The sequence below is a fragment of the Papaver somniferum genome, chromosome 7 (genome assembly GCF_003573695.1).
Source record: "Papaver somniferum cultivar HN1 chromosome 7, ASM357369v1, whole genome shotgun sequence".
NCBI lineage: Eukaryota > Viridiplantae > Streptophyta > Magnoliopsida > Ranunculales > Papaveraceae > Papaver > Papaver somniferum.
In genome coordinates, this window is record NC_039364.1 from 126,387,231 (window position 1) to 126,398,154 (window position 10,924).

General features: G+C 34.2%; 1 long non-coding RNA gene across 1 annotated transcript; it reads right to left on the bottom strand.

The window, feature by feature from the left end:
- Positions 1 to 4,013: 4,013 nt before the first annotated feature.
- LOC113292962 lies at positions 4,014 to 7,264 on the bottom strand. The gene is made up of 4 exons (XR_003331975.1): positions 6,896 to 7,264; positions 6,700 to 6,773; positions 5,338 to 5,443; positions 4,014 to 4,231 (listed from the first exon to the last, which is right to left on the bottom strand). It is a non-coding gene; the product is annotated as an uncharacterized LOC113292962 (long non-coding RNA).
- Between the last annotated feature and the right edge of the window lie 3,660 nt (positions 7,265 to 10,924).

Genomic DNA, 10,924 nt, shown 5'->3' on the forward strand with positions numbered 1-10,924 from the left:
TGTACAAAATATAAATAAATAAACCTAAAAAATTAATCTAAGAATAAATCCGTGTCGCCGACGCCAAAATGATAATGTTTTTGATTGTCGTTGTTGTAATAAGGATTCGAACTCTAAGACTTGTTAAGATTAAATAAAATACAGAGTTACTGGGTCTAGGATTTTGCCAAACTCATATCAATAGGTTCAATTATTCATTCTCAAACAATTATCGCTCGACAAATAAAACAACATCGACTCTTATTCTTGCCAAGGTAGATTCTCCAAACATTAGTTATAAATCATAAGCATGGGACATCAAACATCTAAGCAAGCATGACCCATCTAATAAAATAATAACTAATTTTTTCAAATCATAATTATATTTTAATTAAGTGCAAAAGTCAAATAGAAAATAAAACAAATTCACCCAAAATCAATGGTATGGAGTTTCTACTCTACATGAGGTAAGTGAAGAATCTCCTCTAGAGATATATGAGAATTATTACAAACACACACCGTCTAGTTTGGAACAAAGATTGAGAGTTCTTGAATGTCAAAGATTATTTGCTGATGATGATGAATCTGGTAGTGACTCTCTGTTCCAGACAGAATTTGAAGATGACCCTATGGATGACTGTGTTGATGATTTGCCTAATTCCATAGATGAATCCATCCCACAAGATAATTCACCCAACTTAGAGGATGTTTATAGACCCCTAGACTTCCAAAAGTTTCCTAATTTAGGGTTAGAATTGCTTGCTTCTAGAGTGTTGTTGGATTACTTTGCATCTAAGTACCCAGAGGACTTGCCTATTCCTGATACAGTGCATGAGCCGATTGATAATTCCCCAGTCTCAATAGAATCCCCATATTTTGTTCTTTACGCACTTCCTTGTGCAGTAAAAACATGGTTTAGGGGTAAATCTTTGTTTTTGATAGTTTCAGGGTCTCCGCATCGTTATAACATAAGTGTGAAGCTGTCATTTACAAATGTTGTATTTTGGGTCGATCCCCAAATTTTCAGGTTGTTAATTTTTGGGATCCTTTTTTGTAAATTCCAGTAGGTGTATTTTATTTTATTTTTATTTTTATTTTTATATTTTCGTTTACTTTTTTTCATCTTATGGATTTCCTATTTTAAATTTTGCATTGGATGATTCAATTACATTGAGGACAATGTAATGTTTAAGTGTGGGGGAGTGGTTAACGTTTTACTTTTCTTTTTCAGGAATTTCCTTGCATGTTATGAACAGGTGTGTAGCGGGTCTCCAAAAAAAATAAAAAATAATAATAATCAGCTGTGTAGCGGGTCTATATAAAAAAAATGATTGTTAGGGTTATGACCAGCTGTGTAGCGGGTCTTTTCTTTGTTCTTGCATTTTATGACCAGCTGTGTAGCGGGCCTTAAAAAAAATGGCGCCGCCGACGCGGATTTGTTTATTTTTTAAAGACCCGCTACACAGCTGGTCATAAAATGCAAGAACAAAGAAAAGACCCGCTACACAGTTGGTCATAACCCTAACAATCATTTTTTTTTTATATATATATAGACCCGCTATACAGCTGGTCATTATTTTCTTTGTTCCCCGGCAGCGGCGCCAAAAATTGATGTGTTTTTCAATTGAGTTGTAATAAGAAGATTCGTTCACTCAGATTTGTTGAGAATTTGTTTTAAGACTTAATAAAGAAAATAAGGAAAAATATATATACACAATTTGTCACAAGATGAAGAGACGCTGAGACGCGGGATTCCACTACTTTTTATATATTTATGGTTCAGTCATTAACTCTAGACAATATAGCTCAAACAAAAGAAGTTGTGACTCTAATTCTTTGCCAAAAATAGATTTCGTAAAATATTATTTGTAAGTTAAAAGTATGACGCATCTAAAGTATTTAGAACTAAGCATGCGGCATCTAACAAAATAATAAATAATTAATAAAAATCATAAAGCAATTAAATCTATGCAAAAAGTCAATAAAAGAATTAATTCATTTACAACAATCATGAAAAGTTGCTTCCTCCGTTGTCCCAGTGATGGGGTCTAGCTCCGCATGGTGAAAACACACTCAAAAGAATTTTTCATTCCTCAAAAGGTGTTTACAAGGAGAAAATGGAGAAATAATTCAAAATCGGGTTTGTAACAATTATATTTGTTACAAACCAGAGAACTGCTGTTGCTCTAAGACTGTCTCCTGAACTACGACCCTCTGCTGTGGGTCGTTACCACTGTAGCATAAACGACTGTCCTTAGGCGTCCAATGAGTGGGTCGATGTTCTTCGTTTTCTTCACAACAGCAGAAATGTATTCTCTGCAACTCGTCCAATCTCTTCTCTGTAGCTCTCTATTCTCTTCCCCAACTCTTCATCCCCCTTCTATGTGATCCCAGCTCCCTTTATATACTCGACAATTCTCAAATCTTTCGCAATAATTCCATATAATCCTCTCTTCAATTCTTTGCAGATACGGGAATATTTTTCCCCTTTTTCTCTTCCACACGCGCCTTTCCAATCTTCTTCACGGGTTATTCTCACAAAAGAACACTCCAACATGTTGATTGTACGTAGAGTATTGAGTCAAGCTCGTTGAATCCACACACATCTTCTTATCCCGAGAATATCTTCCACAATAACTCTGTTTTCTTTCAATTAAAGACTCAGGATTTTTGTTTATTTAATCTTCCTTTTGTTCGGTTAGAAACCCTACCAAATATAACATGTATCTCGCAGGGAAGATATCCTATTTTATACTCCACATACTTTCTGTTTTTAACCCAAAGACCCGAGACTTCCTCTTTCCCTGTGTTGTCGAGATATGACAAAATCCTCTCATTAACGCGAGTTTAAAGCTCTTACCAATCCTGTTTAGTCGTAACAGGGTGGTATCAATCCCAAGAGGCAACAAAACCGACCAAGTCACAACGCAGAGTCCGACCAAATCATGTTGAAAAATCCCGTGAGTATCAACTTCCACTGTATTGCTCTGTAATGGATTATCTAGCCAATTTTACCTGATTCCAAAAACCATACCACCCATGTCTCTCTGAACTGAGCCGATCCAACAAAAATGAGATATTGAATCTCATGAAATCACGTCCAAAAGGGGAACCCTAATTCTGCTAGTCACCTGCAAAAGTTTCCCGCCAAAATCCATAAACACTATTTTGTTCAAATATTGACATTCCAGCCAATTCTGGACGAATCCAATACCTTTACCATCTCTGTTTGGGTCCTAGGAATAAACCCATTTGATTTCAGCCATTTAGTCTCACTCGATCACCTCCAGAACCGAAACCCTAAATCTGCTGCCATTTTTCCCGCCAAAACTCAAAATTTTGAATTGTTGAAGATGAAATGCCCCTATCCTGAAATGGGGTGCGAATAGCAGATGCCTTTTGGGGTGACCTGGGGTTCCCCTTAGTAATTGAGGTGCCCCTTATCCAACGGTGAGAGTCCGAATAACACGTGTCCTCCGGGGTACAAAAACCACTTTTCAAGCAACTTTCTCCATAAGAGCTTATTTCACAAAAACACTTACAAACAAGTTTATTAGTGATAAAATGAGTCCCATCTAATGTATTTATGGGTGAAAATGTGTCGCACTTTCGTGCTCATCAATACACAGAATGAATATAATTTAGTAATCAAAAAAATTAATATAATTGGGTAATCAACAAAATGGAAACTAATGACACAATACACACACACAAAATGAATATCATTTAGATAAATTTGGTGCTCCATTTCGGCCGGAGGATCCTTTGCATTACCGGCTAATATTTTTATGAGAAACTATCATCTCAATCTTAAATGATTAATAAAATAAATAAAGTTTAAGAACCTACCAAATGCAAATGGAAACTTTGTTGTTTGGTCATAAACCCACAAAGTTAGTTATAGTAGGGTCCAACCGTATTTTTTTTTTATTCAGAGGTTCAAAATTAATTAAAACATGGAAATGACCATAATACCCATTGTTACCAAACGTGTGTGTCTACACGTTCATTATATCGAGTACATATCTGTTACACTGATTATAAATTCGAGTACATATCTGCTACACTGATTATAAATTCGAGTACATATCTGCTACACTGCTTATAAATTCGAGTACATATCTGCTACACTACTTACAAATCTGAGTACATATTTGTCGCGCTGCTTACAAAAAGAACATGTATCCGCTAAACTGCTTACAAATTCGAGTATATATCTGCTGCTTACGAATTCGAGTATTTATATGCTGCACTGCTTATAGGAAAAGTACATGTTTGTTAGAATCAATAATAAATGAATTAGAAAATATTTTACATCACATATATTGTAGGATTATACCGATTAATCTCTAATATTTCTTTAATACAATATTAAATCATAGGAAAAATAAAGGAAAACCTTTATATGCACTGTAAACACAGAAAAAGCTATACAAAATGAGCACATATTTCAGTATTTCACATACGTACTCATGGATCAAACAAATAAAAATGTGGCAAAACTCTGAATAAAACAGAATCAAAAGAAGTTTCTATCAGTACACCATATACGTACATGAACTAAAAATCAACTGCATGTAAATAAGAATTGATGAATTCATGAAATTAACATAATCAAAGCACATATTTCAGTATTACACATACGTACTCATAGATCGAACCCAAAAACAATGGCAAAACTATGAATAAAACAAAATCAGAAGAGGTTTCTATCAGTACGCCATATACGTACTGCGTATTCATGAACTAAAAAATCAACTGCATGTAAAGAAAAAGTGATGAATCCATGAATACAGCCGAATTAAAGCACATATTTCAGTACTACACATACGTACTAATGGATCAACCCAAACAAAAAAACATTTTGTATCAGTACGCCACATATGTACTGCTGATTCATTAACTAAAAAACAACTGTATGTAAAGAATCTATCAAAATAACATAATCGAGAGATTCTTATTTCAGTATCGAAGATATGTACTTATGAATCAAACAACACAAGTGATAAAACTAAGAACAAAACAGAATCAAAAGCAATTTGTATCAGTATGCAACATATGTACTGTTGGATAATACCCCTGAAACAACAAACAAACACGATTTTGATAAAATAAAGAAGCGAAAACAACAAGATAATCAAATCGAAAGTTCAAATATGATAAAAACATCATAATCTAACCAAAAAATTGAACAATTACGATCAAAATTCATCAAAAACAAACCAAAACAAAAATAAACGCAAAAAACAAACAAAAACGAAACAAGAAAGTGAAAACGTAATCAAAACGATTTGACCTTCACAGATTCAGTTGAAAAAAACAAACAACAGCATCAGAAAGAGATATTACATAACATACCTGTAAATCTTCAAAGAGATCTTCAGAAAAACTCTAGCTCGTAATCCAAAAGCAGAAGCAAAATTTGAGTAGAAGCAGAAAGAGAGCAGGAGAGCGGAACTCAGATCTGTATAAAATGGTGATTTTTTTTAATAGATATATATGTATTATCATGGAATGGGTAGTTTGGGTATTTTTAAAAGTGGATTATGACATCCCGCATGTGTATCGGACCAGGGGATAAAAATTTTGGTCCAATTTTCTTTTTTTCTTCTTATTATGAATCTCTGGTTACTGGGCTTTAGTGGGTGGACCTGCCACTAACTAAGACTATCATAATAGTACCTATTGGTAATTCCTACAATGCAAATATATGTATGCACCGCTACTAAGAAAAATAAGTTTAATAGCTCCCAAAATTTCAACCTTGTAGTATGCATACAAAACAAAAAAAGTGCACATAGTCAATTTCTCTTGTGCATCATCATTGATAAATACACATGGAACCAAATCTAGCAAGATTATGGCTGTATTAATATAGTATTAGAGAACGGATCAAAGTTGCAGAAGACTATAATATAATTTCTAAAAGAGAAGGCATATAATACCAAAGAGTTGATACTTGTGAAAACTAACTTGTAGGAGCAAAGTAGTCGTCTAACAAAATGAAAAGAAAACTAAACTTGCAGGAGCAAAAGAAAATGTCACCTCTTGGACGTACACAAACACCATCCTACCGAAATCAAGAGTCCACCACCACTTTGGAAACACAAAATACCACATATGTAGACCATATAATCGTGTAAAAAATATTTTAAACTTAGGGAAATATATAAACATTACCCAAGTTAAAGTGCAGCTCAATTGACACTGGATTACCTTGATCGATTGCTTGCAAAACAGTATGAATGGAATAAACAAAAAAATGGACTCAAAATCCCTAAATCTTCAGAGGATTGAGAAACAACCCCAAAAATAAAAGTTCATCTCTAATATGCACTATGGGAGTACGAACTTAAGGGCAGTAGTGCATTTCGAGTCCATATTTTTATCGATCTCCATTTCTTTTTACCCAATTAATCTTAAGAGGTGCAATTAATCTTACCAATTTATGGCCGATCCAATAAGTCTAACTTCAGAAATAACCATTCTCTAATTGCCCAATAAACCTGACTATACCAAGGGAATAAAAGCCTATGATCCAAAAAATCACAAAACTAACGAAACACAGTTACAAAAACTTCAACAATGCATCCATTTAGAGGGAAGAAGTTCTTCATGTACGCATAAACTAAACTAAAGAACAACATCATACTAAATTTCCAAGTTTCAAGCAGTGAGCAAAATAAAATCAAGCATCGAGTATAATCCCGAAATACTTACCAATCAGCAGATACGAAGGATCGAACAAAGTATTTCTTAGGATCGGGTTCTCGGTCACAAACTGCACTTCAAATCTGCCAATTCCAAAACTCCAAAATATCAGTCTAAACAAAGTGAAGAATCAAGAGTTACACAAACACAAATACTTGCTCAAAACCGTACTTATATAAAAATCATAAACCAAATAAAGGGAAACCTGGTAAGATGGTGCAGATTGACACAGCCACAAAGAAAATCATAGGCAAATGAAATTAAAGAAACCCTTAAGGTCAGAACATTTCCTATTGAAAAGAGAATCGAATACACCTTTGCCACCGCTAAGAAACCCACAACCTGCAACGAAAATGTAGGTATTCATCAAATTAGAACGACAACAAAATTTCAGAAATTAAAACATTGAAGAACCTCTCTTTTAACAAAAGACAATCAATCTATCATTTCGGAGAATAAATCCAAAACGAACCCAAAAAAACACACAGACTTCTCAATAACAAAAACTAATCAAGATTTATGGTGGTGTTAATTTTTCCGTTATGGGTAAAAAGATGGAGCACAATAAGCTCAATGAAACCCTGACAATGACTATAAATTTTAGGTAACTTGTGCTTCATGGTTGTAACGGATGAAGAAGTTGGTTGTGAGACGTCGGATCAAGGCGGAAGAAGGGGGCGCAATTACAGCCACGATTTATCTCCTTTAGTTTCCTCCATTTTGAGAGAAATGAGAGCGGTCGATCGACTTGAAATACCCATTTAAAACCATCGGATCAGGCAAAAACCATTTGTTTTTGTAAGATAAGATAAATAATAAATATGCTTTGACTATATGCACAAATATTAACCAAACGACTGTTTTTTAGTTATGATTCCCTATTTATTTGCATTACTAAGCATCATATTTTACTGCGTTATATGGTCTCAACAGAGACATTGTTGTATCTCACGTTATGAGGAAATAAATGAACTTTGGGATTTCCCTAGTCTACCCTAACTGATCAACCACTTTCTGGAAAGGGGGTAATGCCATATTCATTTTTATTCGTCATCCTATATTAGATATTCATTCATACATACTGCGCATAAACTAAAAGATTGCCGCATAAGGATAAATCAGATCATCCAAAAAAACAAATGCAAAAACCAGTTGAGCGTGGGCTTGATAAATATAATTATCGTTCTTGTGTGTAAGATGATCAACAATACCTAACTAATTTAACATTAGTTTAATTGGAACACCTACCTAACTAATTTAACAAAACATGATGCAAAATATACCTAGATAATTTAACATTACTTCCTCGGAAATTTACCTAAAAATGAGCGACAATTAGTTTAATGGAGTTTGCGAAATATTTTTCGTTTGTGTTTATGTGTATTGCTTATTTTTGTGAATAAGATAAAGTTAGACCAAAATCCAGTTGAGGTGCATTTTGTAGGAAAGGTTACTCAACTGCAAACATACCCGCTGTAACGACATCTACATTGTCCATCGGGATTTCAGAAATGAAAATGAAACTGAATGCAATGTTCTTGCAGCAAGAATGTGACCAGTTTCAGCTGTAGTCTAGCGCACCATCCTCTTGAACCTATCTCTATGAGTTTGTGCCTGCATTCCTGCCTCACCTGGGTTCAAAAAACCCCTTTAAATCCCTTTCTTATTACCAGAGAACAATGGCAGTAACACTCTTTTTACCACTAGATGTGGTGTATGCAACATGAGAGCTAGGAAGTTGTTGGTCTTGTCGCAGAAAAATACTACGTGCTTCAGGTGTTTGCAGTCCATGTGCATTAGATGGTAACTTCACTCTTTGTGGATCTCCAGTATTTTCTGGAGCTGAAGGATGACCTCCTGAAAAAATGTGTGTTGCGCAACAAAAAGTTATATTATCACAATAAATAGGCAATAAATTTGATGATTATCATCGTTGAGTCGCAAAACTAGTTCCATGCGGTTTATGAAATCCAAAAGTGTGCTCGGAGAATCGGGAATAGGTTGGTGAAAAGAGAAAGCAATTCAAAGCGGTGATCAGAATACCTCAAGTAGAGAAGTGGACAAAGATATAGGATCGGGATTCTACCATTTGATGTAAATGAACATTTACAGCTCCCCTTGTTAAAGGAAATTGCAAAGATTAATCTAGATATTGAAATGGTTGATTTAGAAATGTCTATCACACCTTCCACCAACATTTCCACATGTTTCTTCAGTTTTAACAGCTTGAGAGGCCTGATTAGCAGTATTGGTCTGCAAGATACAACTGTTGAAACTTGGCTAAAAATTGCTCAGTCAATAAATATCTCTACTTCATAAATGAAAAAAAGCAGTTTCTCACAAGTATACTGGATGATGTGTATGTTGCGCTCATAGGGATCTGGTCCCTAGCCCAGTTGAATTTAAAACAACACCATAACCCTATCGCCGATAGAAAAGTATTCAATCATTTTGTTTTCTTGATAACAATCAGAATATTTGTCAAAGGATTTCAGTATCACGTGTTGCTATACCACGCAAACCTTCATTCCCTGGAAGAAAAAAAGGCAAGAAGTTTTAGTCAAGTTGGTGATCTAGTCAACAGGTTCAAGCAAGCTACATTAGAGCTAGGAGACACATCTAAGGTTATGGTTTTTCAGCAAACAAATAACAATTACGAATAATAAGAATCCAATTGGGAAGCTAGTGTTATCGGCAAAATCATTATTGAAGTCAGAATGAGTCACAAAACTAAAAGTAGTGGATATTGATCCTAATGTAATGGGAAAAGGAGAGGATACCAAGCACACCACCAACTTTTTCGCTCTGCAACCTGTATGAACGAAACCTAATACAATCATAAGTAGATCTAATTAAAGATCCTTGAAAAATAAGTATATGGGGTTTATATCACTTTCTCTTTCACGATCAGAATGTTTGAAATAATAAAGACCGTGAACCTGATTGTATAGAAGAGTCCTTGGACCATCTCAAAAATCAATATCCAAGATCAATCTAGTCGTACCCAAATAAAGAGGATCCGAGTTCTTCCAAGTATGAAACTTGTTATCTATATTTCAAGATACGAATTCTACAAGAACGAGTCTCGTGATCACAATTAGTATGGACTTATCTACTAAGATTTATTATGTACTACTTGTGCTATTCTTATCTATAATTCAAAATAGAAGGGATTTTAGAGTCTTGGATGGTCAAATAACATTTTCAGAGACAAACGTTGCATCCGACCATCCTAGTCTCATCCCATCCATAGACATCCGACGGATGTAAGATTTGTAACCTCCTTCCATTATGGATATATGAATTGATAACCCTCATAATTAGTTCCTCACCAATTAATTAAAAAAATTAATGTGTCAACAAACAATAAAGTGAAAAATTAAATGTTACAACCATTAAAACTCATATTTTTTTTATACTCATACTCCCTCCGTCCCTAATAAGATGATCTATTTGGTTTTAAACTTTGTCCCATAAATAGATGACATATTTCAATAATCAAGGGATATTTCTAAAACTACCCTTTTAATTGATTATTTTTTCTATAAGAAATATGTATAATTTGATAGTCATGTTTATATTCGTTGCATAGGTGTTTTAAAATGCTTTTCAACGATATAAAGTTTATAAAAAACCGTGGTATAGTTTAAGAGATAAATCGTTTCTAAATTTTACTAATTATTGCCCATAAGGGTATAATTATAAAAAATAGTTAAATATACTCCACTTTCCTCCTTGCCTTAAAATTTATGCAAACTACAACTAGGTCATCTTATTAGGGACGGAGGGAGTATTTTATTACTCAAAAAGAAAAAAAATCCTTTAACTCATATCTTTTTTAAAATCGAAAACAACCAACCTTCCGTTTGAGAATTGCTGCAAGAAAACCATGAAATTAGATTAACTTTCTCATGTCGTGTCTGTTGATGGTGGTTTTTAGTTTATGGCGAAAACTGTAAAAGTCTATCTAGCTGACCCGTTGTCAGAAATAGTAGACTTTGATATGTCCATATTCCGCAAGGAGTCTGAAGAATATATTAAAATCTGATGAGTGCCTATGCCACTCTTCATATTGTATTGAAACTCAAGTTCCTAGATGAATTGTTCACTAGTATAGAGCCTAATGAGTATTTAATCTCTCGCCTGCATTATTCACCAATGTATGGCTTATTGAGTATTTTTCTAATGCTATGTTCCCCGGCTGAACTCTTAATATTGGTATGCTGAATAACAT